A 23,283-nucleotide genomic window follows, 5' to 3' on the forward strand; every position below is an offset into this window, starting at 1 on the left:
TGATAACTATTTACATTTCTTGTTCTGGTTTTCTTTTCTTTATCATTAAATCCATGGGTGACTGGCTTAGGATCAGTTTCTGAATAAGGCCAAGGATTTGTCCTCTGTAACTTAACTAATTCTTCATCTTCATTATTTTCAGTCTGTGAAGACTCTGTCTTGATCGCCAGCATAAATGCTCTCAATGTGCGTAGCCCACATACTTAAATTTTTTTTAATGTTTATTTTTGACATAGAGAGAGACACAGAGTGTGAGCGGGGGAGGGGCAGAGAGAGAGAGGGAGACACAGAATCCGAAGCAGGCTCCAGGCTCCGAGCTGTCAGCACAGAGCCCGACGCGGGGCTCGGACTCAGGGACAGCGAGATCATGACCTGAACCGAAGTCAGCCGCCCAACCAACTGAGCCACCCATGCGCCCCGATCCCACGTATTTTTAATAAACCAATAAACCATGATCTTTCACTCTATAGGATTATCTGTGCAATTATTGGAAACGACAATTCAGTAATGTTGAGTCTGCCAAATGAACTCCTTGCCCGGGAAGCCCAACAAGACATTCATGACAGCTGATTGGTGACAATCTGAAATTCGGCACACACAAGGCCGTGTGGAATACGAGTATATAACATTTGGAAATGCGTTCTGATGAAGGTCACAGATGGAAGGAAAAGGCTGGTAGTTGTCATGCAAGATGGAATCTCTAACAAGGCAACGGAACCCCCTTCCTAAGATCTTGATTAATCAAAAACTATCATCAAAGGGCTCCTGGCAAGATATATTGCACGCTACTTGTCAACCAAGTGCCGCAGAATCGCTGTTAGTTTCGGCTCAAGGTGGAAAACCTGCCTCCAACTGACACTGAAGCAACAAGTAATCCATACAGAAAGACGTTCTTTTTACATTATCCCTAGCAGCCTTCCCCTGCAATAAAAATGACAGTATTTCTATATTAGTACTGCTTTCGAAATTTAGAAACACCCCCCTTTTAGTTTCCTGATTTGCAGCCTATATCTGATTTGGAAGAGCGGACAGCGTAATGCACGCTGTGTTGTGGTGCAGAGATCTGCCCGCCCCCCTTCCCAGCCCCTCCACTGCCCAAGCATGATTTCTACCCTTAGCACTATTGCCATCTTGGGCTGAATGGTTGTGCGGGGGGCTGTCCTGTGAAGGGCACGGTGTCTAGGAGCATCGTTGGCCTTTGCCCCTTAGAGGCCAGCAGCGTGCCCACCCCAACTGGGAGAACCAAAAATGTCTCTAGACTTTACCAAATGTCTGCTCCATTACCCGTAGTCTGAGGCTGGAGAGAGCAGCCATGCTGGAGGCCATGCTCTCTTCCCACTGAGGAAAACTCTGAGGGCCCCCTTCTTCCCCAACCCCAGAGCTCCCTGCACCATTCAGGGTCTCCCTCCTCCCAATCAGTCCTGCCTCCCTCAGTCCCACACAGGTGTAGATCCCATGAGCGCACACAGATTGCACACATGGATTTGGTTCCATGAGAAGCGGACCCCGAGGCAGGGATTAGCAACCCGGGGTCCGCTTCTCATGGAACCAAACGTGTAACAGGCATTGTATTTCTTCACGTCACAGAAGCACATTTTTATCACATTTTATCGTCAGTGAAATCAGATTGCCCTTAAATCGATGGCATGCTAGAAGTTAATTGGCAGCATGTTTTCTTGCTTATGGTAAATAACATAAGAGTCTTCAGATGAATCCTATTTCTTCAAATGAATCCTATTGTAGTTGATTAAACATAATAGATAAAATTACAATTTGACATGAGAAAACAATACGTTAGGCCCAGATTATTCACGTCTTCCACCAAAACGCTGGCTGGGGAGTAGGAGTGTAAATTAAATACAGTAAAACCTTGGTTTGTGAGCATGATTCATTCCAGAAACATGCCTGCGATCCAAAGCACTCGTATATCAAAGCGAATCTCAAGAACCATTGGCTTAATTGTGATCATGTGACCTTCGGTGTCACGTACGACTCGTATCGCAAGACATCGCTCGTTTATCAAGTTAGAATTTGTTATAAATGTTTGCTCAATTTGAGGAACACTCTCAGAACAAGTTACTCGCAATCCAAGGTTTTACTGCATCTGTGCTGTTTTTCCAATTGCTAATAATATTTTGGTGTAACCATAATTTCTTATTGTATATATTATATTTAAATTTATGAGTCAGGAGATAAACGTTTATGCACGTGTCTCTGTGTATATCTCTATGTTTTAATAGATCATAAAGTGATAGATACAAACAAAGCTGCATTATTTTTTTGAATCTCTATCTCTCGTTAAGTTGCCTTCTTGCAAACATACATGTAAGAGCCAATGTCCTCTGCTCCATGGTATATCCCCTAGGTCATGACTTCTCTGCAACACAAAGCATCTAAACCTATAACTAACCTGTATCATGGCTTATATTTTCAATAGGTAGATCATGTGGAATTATATTTCAAAGTACATGTCCTGAATACTGCCTCTCTCCACCTTTAGAGATCTACATTGTATTGGAAGCAGTTCAATGTAATTGCTATTGGTATGTAATTGTCTACAATTTGACATTGAGCAAGAGATTCTTTTTTCTTTTCCCCAATCAGTAAAGTACTAATATGATGTGGGTTTTTTTCAGCTTTTAAAACTGTCTCTAATTAAAACAGATTTTGAATTATTTATGCATTAATACTCCATTTACCTTTCCAAGATATTTAAAGTATTTTCAGCAATAATGAAACTTAAAAAAATTTTTTTAAACATTTATTATTGAGAGACAGAGAGACACAGAGTGTGAGCAGAGGAGGGGTAGAGAGAGGGGGAGACACAGGATCTGAAGTAGGCTCCAGGCTCTGAGCTGTCAGCACAGAGCCACACGCAGGGCTCGAACTCACGATCTGTGAGATCATGACCTAAGCCGAAGTCAGTCGCCTAACCAACTGAGCCACCCAGGCACCCCAAACAATAATGAAACTTTTTTTTTTTTTTAAATTTTTTTTTTTTTCAACGTTTATTTATTTTTGGGACAGAGAGAGACAGAGCATGAACGGGGGAGGGGCAGAGAGAGAAGGAGACACAGAATTGGAAACAGGCTCCAGGCTCTGAGCCATCAGCCCAGAGCCCGACGCGGGGCTAGAACTCACGGACTGCGAGATCGTGACCTGGCTGAAGTCGGACGCTTAACCGACTGCGCCACCCAGGCGCCCCCTAATAATGAAACTTTTAATGTTAAACTCTATAAAGGTTTTCAAAAGAGCCACATGTATATATTTCAAAAGGTAGCAACCATTCTCAGAAAAGACACAAGTTTTAAAAGTCTGTTGCGTAAAGTGCGGGCTCCTTGATAAAGCATTCATAATAAATAGTCACGGAAATATATTTCCCATATGAGGTTGACGCCACAGTTGATCTAGAACAAACTGTAAAGTCAAACACTAGAAGTCAAAACTCTAATTTCAATAATTGTATCTTAACAATCATGTGATTTTCCTTGAGTAAACAGTAACAACCCTTTTATAATTTAATCAGGGGCTTACCTTGGACATTGGTAAGGCGGACAATGTGGTACTCTTAAATATTCAGGCAGCCCAGATCTATCTAGGTAGGTGCGAAACTTCATTCTCCAAAAAACGGATGCGTATAGACCTGAGATTTCAGGAATTTTCACTCACTAGGCAAACGATGGCCTCCAGATCCAGTAGTTCATTTTCTAGCTAAAATAATGATCCAATCAAATGCAATTTAATTATCTTCAGGTCACAATCAATCCATGCACATTACATGATCTTATCAGCTGATTATGAGAAGATGCCATGAGACGGAGTGCTCGATCATCTTATTTTTCCAGTCTGCAATTAAGGCACAATAATTCTTGCCACGAGGCATATTGATGGCAACTGTAAGGCTTAACTAATCTCCATAAAATACTATCCACATCTGCTCTCAGGTCACATCCCACTATTAGTGACAGCAACACCAGCTACTTTTAAAACTGTTTTTTATTGACGCTGCAGGTGGCCCTTGTTAGCTCTGTGACCATACCAGTTTAATTGAACCGGAGAACGAAATTAGCCCGAGTTCCTAAAAAGTTTTCCCAGATATGCTGACAAAGGGAAATATGAAGTGGGTAAGAAAATGGCATTTCCAGAGCAAGCAGACTTTCCTAAAATAAAATAGTTGGGTTGACTTAATGAGACAATCTTGAAAAAGTGAATAAAACAGTCTTGGCATATTACATTTCAGTCTGTGCCCGTTTCATTGTAAGACAAAACAGAAGCAAAAACGAATCAGTATGCTCTTTTAAACAACTACCAAATTTTGTGTCTTCACCAGTTCTACTTACTTTTCAAAGGAAAAAAAAAAGTCTTAAGATTTCTTTCTAGTGGTTAGGAATTAAAGTTTCACTAGCACATTCATTTTGTTTCTTTCCTTTTTACTGAACAGCAAAGGACGCTGGAAATACAACGGGTTGCTGCGAAATCCTTCATTGAATGATTTCAATTACAAAATGTCAATGCAGTCACCGAGAAGAAAACACACCCATGTTTCTTGATGTAACAAATAGAGAAGGATATATATATTTATATTAGGGGTTAGAAATAAGTTATATGACATTTGTCAGTTTATCTGTTTTGCTCGCGGAGGCTTTCTTAACCAGGTACTCCAAGAAAAAGCGGTTTAAAGGGGATATAATTGGCACACAATAGAACAGTGTAGAAATCTGTTCCTGTTGTGATTCAGTTTCAATAAGCCACTGACAGGGCTCCATAGTTGAAAAGTGAAAATTAGAAAGGTGGGCAGGATCAAGCCAACTGATAAAAATTTTATTATTATATTGGTCTTAGCATGTTTCTTTTCCTTTTCTTTCCCAATTATTGTTATTGTTGTTTTATCAGACGCATGCGATGAAACCATATACCTATAGTGAGAACCTCAAAAATTATGGTGGTTCTTTCTAGGAACTACTAAAGGCACATTTAGATCATGATTCATAAGCTTTATCGGAAATAGGATCTCAGATTTCAAGTTGTTTAACTGGCACTTTCCTCGCAAACTGCTTCAGGCTTTTGAAGTCCTTAAAAGGCTTAATTCAAATCCACTTAGATTATGATTGCGAAACAAAAGACAAATATTTTGGAAGAGTTAAGATGGCTGAGATTCTTGTTTTGTTTTAATTCCATAGAAGATAACATTTTCTCTGAAGGTGTTAGAAGAAAAGATTGCACCATGTAATAAGGCAACAGAAAGGATTTCTGGAGACGGAAGGAATGTCTGATTAAAATGCATTAGGTTGGGGTAACACAAGACCATAGCCCACGGTGCATTTTCAACAGCAAGTGCACAAGAATGGAAAACTCGCTGGCAGCCAGAGCCCAGGCTGTCCCTCCAGGGGCCCTACTCCTGAGGTGAGCTGTCATGCAAAGCCCACAGCTGACCCACAGCTACTGGGTGCAAAGTAGTGTTAGCTGCCATCCATGAAAGAGGGAAAGTAGAAGGGTGATGCCGGGTCCTTCTCTTGACCCACACCTTTTTACGCTGTTGTTGAGGTTAAATCCACACGAAGTTTTGACATCAAATGTGTTCGTGTGTTCGAAATCACATCCACTGAAGTATAAGAAATGAAAACCTAGAAGGACAGTCTCTTCCATAAATGGTGTTGGGAAAAGTGGACAGCCACATGCAAAAGGATGGAACTGGAGTCCTATCTCCCACCAACTCACAAAAAGCAACTCAGAATTGATTAAAGACTGGAACTTAATGAAAATCGTATAACTCCTAGAAGAAAACATAAGAGGTAAGCTCCTTGACATCCGTCTTGGCAATTATGTTTTGGATTTAAAAAGGCAAGAGGCAGGGCACCTGGGTGGCTCAGCTGGTTAAGCATCCAACTTTGGCTCAGGTCATGATCTCACGGTTCGTGAGTTCGAGCTCCGCATGGGGCTCTGTGCTGACAGCTCGGAGCCTGGAGCCCGCTTCCAGTTCTGTGTCTCCTTCTCTCTCTGCCCCACCCCCCTCATTCTCTCTCTTTCTCTCTCTCCCTCAAAAGTAAATAAACATTAAAAAAATCTAAAGCAAAGACAACAAGAGCAAAAAAAATAATAATAAAGTGGGACTACATCAAACAAAAAGCATCTACACATCATCAACGAAATGAAAAGGCATCCTAAGAAGTGGAAGAAAATATTTGCAAATCACATATATGATAAGAGGTTAATGTAAAAATATATATACAGAACTCATACAACTCCATATCAAAACACAACAGAATTAAAGTGAACAAAGGAAACAGGTGTCTCCTGGGTGGCTCAGTTGGTTGAGTGTCCAACTCAACCTTAGGGTCATGAGTTCGAGTCCCATGTTGGGGCTGCATGCTGGACATGTAGCCTACTTTAAAAAAAATGGGCAAAGGATCTGAATAGATTTTTTTTTTCAAAGAATACGTACAAATGACCAACAGGTACATGAAAATAAGCTCAATATGAATCAGAGAAATGCAAATCAAACCACAATAACCTACCACTTCATACCTGTTAGAAAGACAATAGCCAGTGTTAAAGAGATAGTGTAGAAAGAGATAGCCAGTGTTAGTAGGGATGTGGAGAAAAGGAAACCTTTGGCACATTTGGTGGAACTGTAAATTGTATAGTCACTTTGGAAAATAATAGGGTGGTTCCTCAAGAAGTTAATAATAGAACTGCCATATGATCCAGCAATCTAACTTCTCGCTATGTATCCAAAAAAAAAAACCTTACTATTTTGAAGAGATATCTGTACAGTTGTGTTGACTGCAGCATTATTCACAGATACACAGCCAAGACATGGAAACAACCTAAGTGACCACTGATGGATGAACAGATAGATAAAATGTGTGTGTATGTGTGTGTGTGTGTATAAATATATATATAAATATACATACACACACACAATGGAATATATAAAATATGTATGCACACATACAATGGAATATATTCAGCCTTAAAAAAGGAAGGAAATGCTGTCATTTGCAACAACCTCAATAAAACCTAAATAAATTATAACATGCTAAGTGAAAACATCCATTTTCTTCATGGTATCACTTATCTGTGGAATTAAAAAAAAAAACAAAAGAAGGTCAAACTCATAGAAACAGGGAGTAAAACGGTGATTGCCAGGGGGTGGGGGAAATAGAGACAGGTTGGTAAAAGGGTACAAACTTTCCGTTATAGATGGTCCCCAATTTGTGACTTCTGATCTTGTTGACTTTATGATGGTGTGACAGTGATACGCGTTCAGTGGAAACTATACTTCAGATTCTGAATTGGATTCTTTTCCCGGTCTCGTGACGTGCCTGATGATCCTCCCTAGTGAAGACAGATCGCTGGACAATGTCAGAGGGCAGCAGCCGCCAGTCAGCCACAGGTCAAGGGTGAACAGCCGATACCCTGACACCCGTCTGTACCCACACAGCCATTCTGCTTTTCGCTTTCAGTATAGTACGCAATACATTACATGAACCAGTCAGCACTCCTTTATAAGACAGGCTCTATGTGAGATGACTTTGCCCAACTGTATCACTAATGTAAGGGTTCTGGGCACCTTTGAGGTAGGCTAGACTAAGCTGTGATGTTTGGCAAATTAGGTGTATAAAATGGATGTTTGACCTATGATATTTTCAACTTCTTTTTTTAATGTTTATTCATTTATTTTTGAGAGACAGAGGGGAGACAGAGCACAAGCAGGGAGGAGGGGCAGAGGGAGAGGGAGAATCGGAAGCAGGTTCTGTGCTGTCTGCACAAAGCCCGATGAGGGGTTCAATCTCATGAGCTGTGAGATCGTGACCTGAGCCGAAAGCAAGAGCCAGACGCTTAACCAACTGAGCCACCCAGGCGCCCCAGTGTTTTCAACTTCTGATGAGTTCATTGGGGCGTAAGCCCATGCTAAGTTGAGGGAGATCTGTAGAAAATGAACAGGGTCTGAAGATCTAATTATAACATGGTGACTGTCGTTGATAATACTTTATTACACAATTGAAACTTGAAAAGAGAGTAGAACTTAAGTGTTCTCACCTAAATAAATAAATAATAAATAAATAAATGCAAGCTAGATGATAGATAGATAGATGATGAATGTGTTAATTCACTTGATGGTGGCAATCTTTTCACAATGTATATGTATACCAAATCATCACATTTTATACCTTAAATATATTATAACTTTATTTGCCAGTTACACCCCAGGAAAGCTAAAATAGGAACTCAAAACCCCAGCAGCACCAAATGCACATATGTTGATAAAAATGAAGTCGGGGCACCTGGGTGGCTCAGTCGGTTAAGCAGCCAACCTCGGCTCAGGTCATGATCTCGTGGTCTGTGAGTTCGAGCCCCGCGTCAGGCTCTGTGCTGACGGCTCAGAGCCTGGAGCCTGTTTCAATTCTGTGTCTCCCTTTCTCCGACCCTCCCCCATTCATGCTCTGTCTCTCTCTGTCTCAAAAATAAATAAATGTTAAAAAAAAAAACATTTAAAAAAAATGAAGTAAAATATCTTTCATATTTGGGTGGTATAAAATAAACGAAAAAGTGACTCAAACTTTTGGATAACACATTTTGCTCCCTACTTAAAGGGAACACATTTGGGGTGCCTGGGTGGCTCAGTCGGTTAAGAGTCCAACTCTTGTTTTCAGCTCAAGTCGTGATCTCACGGTTCATGAATTTGAGCCCTGCATCGGGCTCCATGCTGACAGTGCAGAGCCTGCTTGGGATTCTCTCTCTCTCTCTCCCTCTCTGCCCCTCCCCTGCTCGCCTTCTCTCAAAAATAAATAAATAAACTTTAAAAAAATAAATCAATAAAGGGAACACATTTAATCCCAGTGTTTTAAATATATTCAACATTTTACGAGAAGGTATGATTTTTAAATATTGGCGAAAACACAGATTTATTTTTGGCTAAAAGTAATGAGGAAATGCTCTACCATTTAAAATAACATGTAGAAGGCACACATCAGAATGACTGATAGACAAGCTGTTATCTAAGAGATTCCAGTTACAAAGATTTACTAAGTTAGGATCATTCATTCATTCATAAATGAATTGGTCATTTATTGAATTGCGTCTATGTGTTGGATGCTTTACTTTCTTTATCTCCAATTCTGAAAACTGCGTATTGTTATCCCTGTTTCATAAATGAGATTGAGGGAGCATGCTCTCAAGGTCACAGTTAACTTTCCTCTTTCCTTGGCAGAAAAATGTATGCCTAGGGACCTAAATTACGAAGAGTAGCACAAAAACTCTGTCCTGCGGGGCCTTTAGCTAGATGGATAGATGTGCCAAAGTAAATGGAAAAATCCATCTCAAATTTATATGTAATCAGAAAGGGTTACCGAAACTGGCATTGCTGATAGAGATAAGTGTAGGGAAGATTTCACTCGTGCCTTCACTCGACACTTCAGATGGTATAGTTAGCCCTTCTCTGCCAAACAGCGTTCTATGCTACGTAGGAAGTCATCATACTTGCCTTTGGTATAATTTACCAGGATTCCCGGTGCCTTTGTGGTTTCCTGAGGAGATTAGGAAGCCCGAAAGAATAATATCAGCATGATCTGGAGCGTGCCTTCCAGACTGCATTGGTGATTTTTTTGGTATTTTGAGGGTTTCCTAAAACTTTAGATCAGGAACGCAAAGGAATCATATCCTGTCTCATTTCATACAAATAGATTCTGAATCCCTGTCTGATTCCACCCTTTGGGACCATTTTGTTTGCTTTAATGAAAAATTATAAAGCAGAGAAAGGAAAAACACCAAACAACTGTTAGCTATGCTAGCGAAGGAAGATCCAACTTGGGAGGGGTCATCCCAAGAACCTGGCGAAGTCGGACAGAATTGTGAGTGTGGACTTCTGTGAGTCACCACAGTTTTCTTACTCTGTTAAACAGGCAATTAAGCCTTGCAGGTATCTACTTATCTTTATAATGTATTCTAACAGTATTGACCTATTCAAATTTCCTCCTCTGGGTAATGTTTATTACGTGTGTTCATATATTACGAGGCCATTACATGTCTCTAAAAATTATATTTTATTGCCACAAAATAGTCTTAATTGTTTCATTTCTGTCCCATTTCTTATTCTTATTAATTTTTAAAAATATTTTCCTCTCATCATGTTTTATTCACTAACAAAATCAGTTTTATTTACTTGCTAGATATTTTCAGAAATCCATATTTTGGTTATAATTATTCCATTTTTATTCCAGTTTCAGCTTTTGCATGTATTTATATCCTCCTCTTATCTCCTTTTAATAAGATTTTTCCGTGGGGCGCCTGGGTGGCTCAGTCAGTTGAGCACCTGACTCTTAATTTCAGCTCAGGTCATGATCCCACAGTTGTGAGATCAAGCCTGTGTCCGGCTCTGAGCTGGTGGCAGAGCCTGCTTAAGACTCTCTCTCTCTCTCTCTCTCTCTTCCTCTGCCCCTCTTTCCTGCTTACTCTCTCGCTCTTGCTCGCTCTCTCTCTCTCTCTCAAAAGAAGATTTTCCTTTGTATCAAGATAAATGATGAATTTTTATAAATTCTCTGTGGACATTCAAAGAATGTGTATTCTCTGTTAAAGGGTAGTATACCCATTATATCTTCATTAAATATGACTTGTTGATTAAATGAGTTGAATCCTCAACATGGACGCTTATTTTTCCTCCTATTAGCGCATTTCTGAAAAACCGTGTTAACTTTGCGTGTTTTAATTATTCTTATTTTTCTCAATCTTGCGCGCAGGAAATACTCGCACTCTATCTTCTCCATTGTTTAGTTCATCATATTTTGATACATCGTCTTTGTTGATTGTGACTCTTCCTATTATACGTCTCAGTTCATCAGACCAATCTTCCTTCAGCAAACGTTAACACTGTATGCTGTACTTTTTCATTTCCTGTTAGATAGTAAGTCTTTATCTTTCCATTTAATTCCAATGTTACTCTGTCTGTTCTACGTGTGATTCCTATAAAGAGCATCTTACCACGTTGTGCTTTTTGTTTCTAAACCTTATTGGACTGTTTCCCTTTCAATAAGGAAGTTCAGGATCTGGTGGCCCTCCCAGCCACCTTGTGCAGAGAGATGGCAGGGGGCTTCTCCCGTCTGATCACTTCCATGCATTCAGAGTATCTGAGATCAGTGGCCACCAGCTTCCTCCTTGGCTCCCAGTCCAAAGGTCATCCTGTGCCTCGGGAGAAGGTGGGGACACAGCTCTCTCCCCTGGTGAACCCTGTGGGCCTGCCCAGCACATGGTCTGCAGGGCTTTACAGCTCAGGGGGAGGGTCCAGGCTGAGGACAGACGCTTAGGAAATAACAGAGTATATGGGACCGTAGAGGTCACAGTAACACCAATGGGATGTGTAGTCCATGGAAGCTTAAAGCAGAGAGGATTCTAGAAGGTAACGGTCAGTGCTATTAAATGCAACCTGAAGGTCATAAAACAAAACTATCTATTGGATTAAGCTTCAGGGAGGCCGTCAGTCCTCTCGGGCAGAGTAGTTTCTGTGAAAAGGGAACAGAAAACAGATGGAAGTCATCCAAGGTGCGGATGGGAGGGAAGAACTGGAGATAGATAGATCCAACACCCAGTTGGAGCTCCCGTGGCATGAAGTCAGCCATCTTTAGCACGGTGTCTGGCCTTTCCCACCGAGGCCACCATGAAATCTGACACCAGAAAGCAGCGTGGGGCACTCTTTGTTTACTTCTCCTTCCTGCTTCCCTTTCCTCGTCCCGACCCCTGGGAACAACCTTCACCTTATGTCTTCTATTTCAGGTCCCAGCACCCTGGGAGAGGCAAAGCCCATCCCAAACTGTTAGTAGGAGCACAGGGAACCAATCTAATCAATAGTTAGATGTGAAAGGCTTATTTTATTCTATTTTTAAAAATGTTTTTATTTATTTTTGAGAGAGAGAGTGCAAATGGGGGAGGGGCAGAGAAAGAGGGAGACACAGAATCCGGAACAGTCTCCAGGCTCCGAGCTGTCAGCACAGAGCCCGACACAGGGCTCGAACTCATGAACCACGAGATCACACGCTGAGCCGAAGTCAGACACTAAACCCACGGAGCCACCCAGCCGCCCCTATTTTACTCTATTTTTCATGTTCTGCAACACTGCCTATGGGAGAAGGGAGGAATGTGGTACTTCATTTACAAGGGAAATCTCATCATTTACTATTTTTTAAAACACCCTAATTTTTAAACTTTTCAATTATCTACGTAAAGCATATTTAGTGTTTTTTCACTTATTCAAATCTATCCCCTCACCAGAGAATGAGATCTCTGACCTCCAAGAAACTTCCTTGAAGTAACTCCTAGCAGTGGTTATAGGTGGACTGCTAATGTCCTCAGAAACTTGCAGTGACACAAGGTAAATGTGCTCATTAATCCCTGTCCTCGGGGGTCCTCATCCAGATGGGGTCTGCCTTTCTACCCCACTTCACTATGAAGTCTTGATTTCCATTTGTCTCAAGATCACAGCTCTGTGGGCTAGAGCTCCGTGCCGAATGCTCAAGAGGCTCTGGTCTAATTACTTAAAAAAAAAAAAAAATCACTCTGAGAAATGAAATGGGATTCTAAGAATCATTCCATGAAAAAAATTAGTATTCATAAAAGTGCAGAGATTAATAAAATGTGCTTTTTACCCAGAAGGAAAAGAATGTTATTTTGTAATATTTGCTTCCATTTTTTAAATTATAGACATAAAGTATCACTGATGAAGTTGAAATCCTCTTTATACGCCTTTAGTTTTTTATTTTATTTATGTATTTTGAGAGAGAGGGAGAGAGAGAGAGAGAGAGAGAGAGAGTGTGCTAGCAGGGGAGGGACAGAGAGAGAGAGAGAGAGGGAAAGAGAGGATCCCAAGCAGGCTCCACACTGCCAGCACAGAGCCTGACACGGTGCTAGAACTCACAAACCATGAGATCGTGACCTGAGCCAAAACCAAGAGTCAGATGCTTAATTGACTGAGCCACCCAGGCACCCCTTATTTTGGAGATGTGAGTGTAGTAGGTAATCCCCTAGTTCATGGTCCTCAACAGTTCCGTATGTACACATACCCATCTACAGTACTGGTTTGTAATTCTGGTTTTGGTTTTAATTTTTTTTTTAATGTTTATTTCTGAGAGAGAGACAGAGTGTGAGTGGGGAAGGGGCAGAAAGAGAGGGAGGCACAGAATCTGAGGCCGGCTCCGGGCTCTGAGCTGTCAGCACAGAGCCCAACGTGGGGCTCGAACTCATGAACGGTGAGTTCGTGACCTGAGCCAAAGTCAGACGCTTAACCGACTGAGCCACCCAGGCGCCCTGTTTTTGGTTTTAAATGAAATCACACTGGGTGCAATATTATGCAACATACTTTATCCCTCCCCCCAACATTATCTATTCAAGATCTACCAATGCTGATAAATACAGATCTGTGATATTCATTCGAGAACCGTGTACGATGCCATCATCTGGATGGATCAGGTGCTCTTTGTCCGTTCCCTGCTTCTCTCTGGAAGCCTTAGCTGTTAACCCAGGAAGGCATGTTATGGGGCTTCCTTCCCACCACGATCGTCAAAGACCTGACCTGCCACCCTCTGCCAGGCAGGTGTCTCTACTTTATGGCCAATATTATAACCACAGAGAGCACTTGTGTTGCTACACTTTTGTTCAAAATACGGACTTCAGGTATCAGGTCTGTCTCAGTTGCGATAATCATCTGTCAGTTTCTCTGTGTGCTCTTGACCCGCCGACCAGCCCTGTTCATGGCCGGGAGGCGGTTCCTGCCGCCTCGTCTTTACGGTGCTGCTTCCTCTTGACCGCCACTCAAACCCTCTACGCTCTGCAAAGGGAGAAGCGCTTTCTTGGATGCAATGCTGAATTTCCTAGTGCTGAAATGGAACCTACAGTTCTACAGACAACGCTATCAAACGTCCCCCCCAGAAACGGTAATCCAGACGTTCGATATTCCTTTGACACTGTGTAAGCTACAAATACAATAAACGTTACAGAGAAGGCGGTGATCAATGGTGCCGGCACTAAAGCACGAGGAATTTATTGAGGAAATGGGGCTGAGCGCCAAGCCTGGACAGGTATTGACAGCTGGAAGGAGAGAGGGCTGGGGCTCCCAGGGGACACAGGGGTGCAGCCCGAGGAAGAAGGCAAGAGAGTGGTGGAGCAGGAAGTCTTTTTCTCAGGGGGCGCCCGGGGGGTCAGCCGGCGAAGCCTCTGACTCTTGGTTTCCGCTCAGGTCATGATCTCACAGTTCGTGGGTTTGAGCCCCGCGTTGGGCTCTATAATGACGGTGCAGAGCCTGCTTGAAATTCTCTCTCTTTCTCTCTCTGCCCCTCCCCAGCTCGCTCTCTCTCTCTCTCAAAATAAACAAATAAACATTTTGTTTTAAGTTTTTTTCTCGGGAGAGGAGCCAAGTGCTATAGATAAGGAAGATAGTACCAAACTCTGAACACCTACCTTGTTGACTGCATAGACCTCCCCGTGGGAGACGCTAAACCAGAACCCTGGAGGGGCCGAAGGAATCCAATGACAACGCAGAGATAAGAACAAATACGTTACGAATCCAACTACAGAGTCCAAGTTAATTAACCTCACCATTTCAGGTAAATTTGGAGTCTGAGCTTCAAGATAAAAATAAACTTAATAAACAATGGAGTTGGATTTAAGAGAATTGTTTTTGTCAAGGGTGATTAAGAAACAGAAGTTGAATTAACCAGATGAACTGTTCCCGGAGGCCGTGGGGACCAGTGTCCCCAGGTGGTGGGCAAACAGCTTGCCCACGAGGACAGCGCCGCCACCCAGGCAGCTGCCCACAACCTGTGTCCTGCCGTGCGTGTCACCTGCTCCGGGAGTGAAGGAGCCTGGGGCCCATGCCCCTGGGCAGGCAGGAAAGGGCTGCCCAGGGAGAGTCGGGCCTTGTGGGGTCAGAGCCCGGGGTGGGCTCGGTCTTCCGCCCAAACTTACAAAGGAAGGCGTTTCCAAACCTTGTTGCAAAGACCCCTGTAACACTTACAGCTCGTCCTCCTGCCTACAAGTAAATCGGACATTTTCCCTAAGGGGGTCATTAAAATAATTTCAGTCACTTTCCTCTGATATGATTTAAATGTGTGTTGATTTTTGAGAGAAAGAGCATGACTGGAGGAGGAACACACACACACACACACACACACACACACACACACAGAATCCCAAGCAGGCTCCGCAATGTCAGCACAGAATCTGCCTAAGGGATCAAACTCACAAACTGTGACATCGTGACCTGAGCAGAAGTCAGAAGCTTAACCTCAGGAGCCACCAGGCGCCCCCTACTCTGATACGATTTAAACAGCGATGCTGATGTGGTCAGACACGGGCACGCGAGGCTGGATGAACTCAAACCGAAGAGGCCAGTCCTGGGAGTTGCTGGGACGGCCAGGTCTTTAGGTGACCTTGGCTTCCCATGGAGCCTGCAAACACCAGAGCGCTGCCCACCCCCCACCCACCCCCACCCAGCCCCCAGCGTTCCCAGTCTCCTGCCCCATCTCTGGGCTCAGCCCCCCTCCAGTTCAACCCCCCCCGGGCTGGGAAAGAGCTTCATCTGGGGGTCAAGGGTGGCGACGCGGCTGTCCGTGTGTCCACAGCCCTGCTCAGATGCTGGCTGTCTTCTGGCCCCTCCACGAGGGTGTGGCTGTGACCTCGCTCTGCTGCCTGAACCCGCTAAACTGGGTCTTCCTTCTCCAAGTTGCCAACCGGGGCCGTTGACCAGACCCAGGCCACGGACACGTCTTACTTGGTTAGAACCACACATACATTAATATTTGAAAAGTCACTTAACTACCAGCATTTAGAAATAAGCAGAATATATTTTCAGCAATGCTTGAAATACTAGAAGACCCTCTAATGTTGAGCCCATTTTCCAGAATCCAGAGACAAGACCTTGGCTTCTGTGTCCTCTCCTGGCTCCGCATCTCCCAGCCTCAGTTTGCCAGCAGGCACACCCCCACCCCGGGGGATTTGACCCCTAGTCCGTCCTCCTAGCTGGCTTCCTGGGTGACGTGCCCCAGGGAATACCCCCTGCCAACCTGAGGAGCCTCCCTGGGTGTTTCCACTGCTAAATCGATTCTCATGGCCTCAACTCCTCCCCCAGAGCTGCCTCTGAGGCGGTGTTGAAGCTGGTGGTTCAAGTGGGCTGTGTGCCCAGGCTCACCAGGACCCTGGCCTCTGTGAAGCTCAGTATCTTCAGGTAGGATGTGCCACCCTGTGCCTCATCCCCAACACCCGTGTGGCCGGACACAAGAGGACGGATGGAGACTCACGTGCTAAAGGTCCAAAAACACTGGAACGTCACAATCGGAACCAGTGTAATTGAATCTCCCCCTTACACAAACACACCGCCCCAGCACCTGGACGGCCGGGTGCAGACTGAGAATTCTCAGAATCCAGGCTTCTCTCCCAACGGGCGGTGTGGAGGCAGCCCAGCCTGCACAGAGCATCTGTCCTTCGGGGCCACCACCGCCGTCTGACAATGACAGCCTCTGACATCTGGGAACTTAGCAGGGGGTCTGTCCATCCCAGGCACCTTGGGGTCCCCTGCTGGACACCATCTCACAAACGCGGACATCAGAGGTCACCCCGAGACTGTCGCCAAGTGACGCAAAACAAGGACACAAACACAGGGCGAAACCAAGCCCCCGGACCAGCCACACAAGAGCAAAAGCGACCCGTCTGCTGGCTTCTCTGCGATGACTTCCCGACCCCCGACTCCAGTCTGCTGTCTCTGCAGGTGGGATCTGCTGAGAAACCCAACCGTTTGCCCCCCTTTCTGACAGCACTTGCTCCGGAGCGAACTCCTGCCCAAGTCCTATAGCAGCCACCCTCCTGCCGAGAGGCCCCGCAGCTCCCGATCCCCCGGTGAGTGGTCATCCCCACTTGCTCACCTATAGGAGTGTTTGTCCCTGGTGGTCCCCGGAGCCCAGGACGCACTCACCGCCAGAGTGGAGAAAGGCTGAAATGCGCAATTCCGTGAAAGCGTGCCAGGGCCGGGCCTGTGAGCCGTGCGCTGTTTTTCCGCAGTCCACCTCAGAATCCTCCGTGCGGGCCCCGACGACTGACGGCTTCCGCGCTGAGCTGAGCTCGGCTCAAGCCCAGCGAGGAGCCTGAGGGTTCTGGAAGGGGCCGACCTGCCCCAGCCGCTTCTGGAGTCTTGCCCTGTCAGACGACGTTGCCTTCCTGGGACCCAGCCCTTCAGTCAGGCGGCGGTAAAGACTAAAGACCACTATCTGCGGCATCCTGGCAAAGGGGCACGGCCTCATTTTGAAGTGATGTAGTGACCATGGGACAAATATAGTCTCAAATTTCGCACCATACGTGCATTTCACCAAAGCATTTTAAAAATGTCTTGGGGCGCCTGGGTGGCTCAGTTACGTGTCCGACTTCGGCTCAGGTCACAATCTCACGGTTCGTGGGTTCGCGCCCCGTGTCGGGCTCTGTGCTGACGGCTCGGGGGTCCCTTCTCCCGGCCCTTCCCAGCCCCACTGACAGGCTCAACCTTACCTCCTTTGCCCCTCGTCCTGATCTCCCACACTCACAGACCACCACCTCTGTCTCCTCGAACCCAGAACTCAGCCCAGCCTTCCCCTTGTCAGTCACCCACCCCAAGGAGCTCCAGACCCCTGGCCACCACCTCAACATTCTGTACTTTTCTCAGTGACTCTGTCCCCTTGTCTTTTCCCTCATGAAACCCTAAATGCCCTGGAATCGATCGGCAAAAACCTCATTCTTCCCCCCCTTCACCCCCTTGTCGTAGTCACTCTCCCGGGACCCTCAAGAATGATTCTTTCTGCCGGAGCCCTGGCACCCCGAGCTTGGGGGCATGGTTACGTCTGCTGGGCCTCTGTGACTGTTTTTATTTTAATTTTATTTTTTTTAAGTTTATTTATTTATTTTGAGAGAGTGTGTGTGAGAGGGAAGAACAGAGAGAGGGAGAGAAAGGATCCCCAGCAGGCTTGGAGTTATTAGCGCAGATCCCAATGTGGGGCTCCATCTATGACCACGAGATCATGACCTGAGCCCAAACCCAATCTCATGACCACAAGATCATGACCTGAGCCCAAACCCAGAGTCAGAAGCTTAACAGACTGAGCCACCCAGGCGCCCCTCTGTGGCTGCTTTTCGACCATGCCCCCACCCACTCGCCTAAAACTCAGCCTCGAATCTCGTATCGCCAGACTCAGTCACCTGCTGTCCCTCACTGCCGTGGCCTCCACGTGGGCCACCGCCCCACATTTCTGAACTTCAGCTCGGAGTCCACTGACACGCTGTGTCCTGGGGCTGCTCACAGCTTAATCTGGGGAGTTTCGATACACATACATGCGGTCTTCCAAGCCCTGTCGGATTCTCTTGGGTTCTCCAGTGGCCCTGTCTCCACAGCCCAGCCTCCTGTTCCCACAGCCAGACCTTATCCCCACTGAAAGTGGGGTTCCCAGGTCACCAACGTCAGCGTCAACAAAAGGCTGACCGCAGACTTCGTTAGGCCTAACGCTCTCCCTTTATTGGGCCTTTATTGCATGCGGGAAACCAGACATGGCTGGAGAACACCCACACAATCCCTGTGATGGGTCCCCTGCCAGTCAGGACCGCTTGGAGTTGCAATCGCCCCGTGCTCCTCGGGTCCGCTGAGCCCCCCACTTTTCCTACATGAATACCCCACACCGTCTCCTCCTTCCTCAACCCAGCACCTCCTCCCACATCGATGACCCTGCCCCTACTTCATGGAGAAAATGGAAGCCATCAAAGGAGAACAGACCCCTACCTCACACCTCCACTCATATCAGCATCACTTCCACGGGCTCCTCTCCTGCCAATCTCACAGGAAGATGAGGCCAGAAGTAGTCGGTATAGAGAATCGCGTGGCATAAAACCTTGAACAGATTAATAATGGCAGTCGGGAATTTGACTCTGGGTCCTCCCACAGTCAATACAAATTATACATATGGACCATTCTGTGCATAAGTTACTCTGTACAATCATTTCCCAATTTTCAAAGCGTAAGTTATGTGTAGGGTTTTTTTTTTAACCTACCAACAGGTCACTGTATCCTGTATCCCACTCACATATTTTTCAATGCAGGTGGATCTTGAAGACATATTTTTCTTGAATAGGGAGAGCCTTCTCATATATATCTTTTTTTTTAAATTTTTTATGTTTATTGTACTTTTGAGAGAGAGAGAGAGAGAGAGAGAGAGACAGAATGTGAGTGGGGGAGGGACAGAGAGAGAGGGAGACACAGGATCCGAAGCAGGCTCCGGGCTCTGAACTGTCAGCACAGAGCCCGACGTGGGGCTCGAACTCACAGACCGCGAGATCATGACCTGAGCTGAAGTAGATGCTCAACCGTCTGAGCCACCCAGGCACCCCTCGTATGTTTCAAACCTTCTTTCTTCACCAAAGAATAACAGTGGCATTGTAATCGAGGAAAACCACTCTTAACGAGAAGTTGGTGTTATATGTGGCACAGATAGAAAACATTTTGGCAGGTTTTATAACAGAGGTAGAAATTGGTTCCTGAAATCCTTCTCTCCATCGTCTGTGAAATTCTGGGAGAATTTTGATCACCACCGTGTTATTTTGTGTAGCTCCAAGAACCTAAAAGGCAGGCCTGCTGAGGCGGAATTTACACAGGCGTTAGTTCAGATTTAAGGATGAAATGGGGTTGAAGAGTAGATTTAAGAATTTTTAAACTACTCATTCAAATACCAGCTGTGATTTTGTTGTCGTCTGGTGATATTTTTTAATTTCCTAAGAGACGATGACCAACCTCACTTTGGGCTTCACTCTGAAGGACTGATCACATTTTCTTCTCTGATATTTCAGAAGGAAAAACCACCTTTCCTTCCGTGTTAATTTCTTTTGTGCTCTGAACATAATCAACACCTCTTCCTGCCCGGCTCCCAGAAGGCTTTCTGCAAACGTTATACTGGTATTTGGGTTTTTTTTTTTTTTCTGTTTGTTTGTGTGTTGGTTTTACTACTATGACAGAAGTCCACAATTTAAGCTATGCAAGATATAGATAAAGATATATGTGTGTTTGTGTGTGTGTGTATATATATATATATATATATATATATATATATATATCAGTACTTAAATCAAGAAGTCTTCAGATGAGAAATTAAAAGGCCACATGATAATTATTTCAATAGTAAATCTAGTTTATCTTTTATAAGGGACAGTGGCTAGTTCTGGAGCAGTTACCTATCTCTTGCCATGTTTCATAACTTGTTTCCTTATTTTAAAAAGATATCTTTCTCCCTATTCAGGGACCACAAAGCCCAGAAGACCCTCACGCTGGTGTTCTCAGGTTGTGAGCCCTATTCTGAATGCCTCCTAGAAAACGTTTACATAGTGCCCTTCACGGAGGACAACAGGATCGATTAAAACAGCCGTGTCTCCTCCATGGAGTTTTGAAATCAAGTGTGTAGAAAAATCCTATATCACATTCTGCCCCCAGGTCTTGTTCTAATTTAATCACATTCATAGGAAACAACAATATTGATTTCTATGGGCAGCTGGTAATAACTTCAGGTACATAACATCACAAGGACTTGCAAACCTAAGCACCATCGCGTAACTAATGAATGCACAAAAATAAAACCCTGTATGGACATGTTTAGAGATATGCCAAAATCTAAAAAGATTAAATTGCTTCCAACTGTACAACAAATACTTACAGACCTACCGCAAATAAGTATATAGGTTCTGAAAAAACAGGACCAATGCCTTCCCTTAAGCAAAGTGATAAAATCGAATCTTTTGGGGGCCTACCAAGGATATTCCAAAACTTTATTAAAGAAGGCATATTAAAAAAAAATCTTTTTAAAGATTAACTTGCAAGGGTTGTTCTTCGATTCTCAATATGTATACTTGCATTTTTATTCCACTTGATCATAAAGCCTTGCATGTATGTGTTTAGTTACTTATTTATTTATTTTCTGAGGGACAAACCATGTAGTCAGGAAAGTCTACTGGGACAAGGCATACACGTGTAATTATCAAACAGGCGCGATTTGGCCCCACAGGGGACATTTGGCAATGTCTAAGAGACCCTTTTTTAAGTTTTTAAGTTTATGTATGTATTTATTTATTTTGAAAGAGAGAGAGAGAGAGGAGGACAGAGACAGAGGGGGAGACAGAGAGTTCTAAGCAGGGTCGGCACCGTCAGGAGAGAGCCCGACGTGGAGCTCAAACTCATGAACCACGAGATCATGACCTGAGCTGACATCAAGAGTTGGACGCTTCACCGACTGAGCCACCCATGGGCTCCTTAGGGACATTTTTTAATTGCCACAATTGTCGGTCAGGGACAGGAAGGTGGTACCGGAACCTGGTGGGTAAAAGCCAGGAATGCTAATAAACAGCTTCCAGTGCACGGGACGGCCCCCACAACAAGGAACTGGCTAACTCAACACGTCGATGGTGCGGAGGTCGAGAAACGCCGGTGTAAGTATTTCAGGTTTTGGCATGGCTGAGCAGGATTCCATATTTTATTTCCACCATAGTTTGTTTCTCTGTCCACCTGCTGATGGCCACTGCATCGTTTCTAGTGCTTGGCTATTGCCAGGAATGCTGCTGTGCACATTTGGGAGCAAGCCTTTGCACACGTATACAACTTCATTTATGTTGGACACACAGACACTTTAAATTTGATGAATTCCTACTTGTCAATTTTTTTTCTTTTATGAATTATGCTTTTGCCTATGTGTCTCTTTGCTCACTGCCCAGCCCAAGCTCAAGATGATTTTCTCCCAAGTTTTCTTACAAAAGCTGTACGGTTTTAGTTCCTACAAATTTAAGGGGCGCCTGGGTGGCGCAGTCAGTTGAGCATCCAACTTCGGCTCAGGTCGTGATCTCGTAGTCTGTGAGTTCAAGCCCCGCGTCGGGCTCTGTGCTGACAGCTCGGAGCCTGGAGCCTGCTTTGGATTCTGCGTCTACCTCTCTCTCTGCCCCTCCCCCGCTCATGCTCTGTCTGTCTGTCTCTCTCTCTCTGTCAAAAATAAATCAAACATGAAAAAATTTTTTAAACAAATTTAAGTCTACCATCCATTTGTGGTTAATTTTTAAGTGTGTTATACAGTAAGGGTTAAAGTTCATTTTTTTTTCGCATCATCATATACAATTTTCCCAGCATGATTTATTGAAAAACTACCCTTTTCCACTGAATTGTTTTGGCACCCTGTCAAAAAATCAATCATTTCATCTCATAATAAGCATCATTTACATTTTGTAAGTGTATTTTTAATTCTATGCATGTGTACTCATGTTTTATTTCCCTTCAATTCTAAAATTTAATAGCATCCACCACTTAGAGATCATAGTGTAGATTGGCTCTGGATAATCTACTGAGAGGTAAATTAGAAGCAATATCGATTCTAATTCGAAATATTGAGAATTGGAAAATACCTTGGAACTTGGCCTTTAGCCTTTTGCTTAAAGGAAAATGATGTTCTACTGTAGCATAGGTTTTTTTTAGATTTATATTCGTCTTTCCTGTGTTTAGTTTCCTGGAAATTAGAGGAACCCGACACGTATGCTCTCTTCTAATACATTCAACTTGTACTGAATGTTTCATTTCGCAGTGAACAAAAAGCACGTGCACAAATGTCAGGTGAATTTTAGGGGCGCCTGGGTGGCGCAGTCGGTTAAGCGTCCGACTTCAGCCAGGTCACGATCTCGCGGTCCGTGAGTTCGAGCCCCGCGTCGGGCTCTGGGCTGATGGCTCAGAGCCTGGAGCCTGTTTCCGATTCTGTGTCTCCCTCTCTCTCTGCCCCTCCCCCGTTCATGCTCTGTCTCTCTCTGTCCCAAAAATAAATAAACGTTGAAAAAAAAAAATTAAAAAAAAAAAAAACAACAAAAACAAATGTCAGGTGAATTTTGTTTAAAGTGGAGGTGAAAGCCGGCTGCTGCACGATCCCTGAGTTTACTTTGAACGACATGTAACTGGAAACACGGGAAGAGAATGGGACTGACGAGTGAGACCACGGCGGATAAAATCCCACAAACATCTCTCAATCACAGGTCTTTAGAACCTGTTCGAGTCACTAACAAAAACCAAACCCAGTCAACTTGGGTAAGTTCATTGAGATGTCCGTTGTTCGACTTCTGCTCTCGGATACATTTCACGTCCATACCATCGTTCTCAACGAATATTGACATCACGTGCTTTCCTGTCAATTCGACACCGAACCACAGCTAGGTCAAGAACAAGCTTATGTGGTTTCTGGCTTTTTAAGAACAAACAAAAAAATCTTTCAACAACAA

At 44.3% G+C, this 23,283-nt stretch overlaps 1 long non-coding RNA gene across 1 annotated transcript in view; it reads right to left on the reverse strand.

Annotated features, from left to right (window-relative positions):
* Positions 1 to 23,074: 23,074 nt before the first annotated feature.
* The window catches only part of LOC123593020, a 34,473-nt gene continuing 34,264 nt past the window's right edge, over positions 23,075 to 23,283 (reverse strand). The window contains exon 5 of the long non-coding RNA XR_006710057.1: positions 23,075 to 23,246. This is a non-coding gene — a long non-coding RNA (uncharacterized LOC123593020). The remainder of the gene's footprint in view (positions 23,247 to 23,283) is intronic.

This window comes from Leopardus geoffroyi, chromosome D4 (genome assembly GCF_018350155.1).
Source record: "Leopardus geoffroyi isolate Oge1 chromosome D4, O.geoffroyi_Oge1_pat1.0, whole genome shotgun sequence".
Lineage (NCBI taxonomy): Eukaryota > Metazoa > Chordata > Mammalia > Carnivora > Felidae > Leopardus > Leopardus geoffroyi.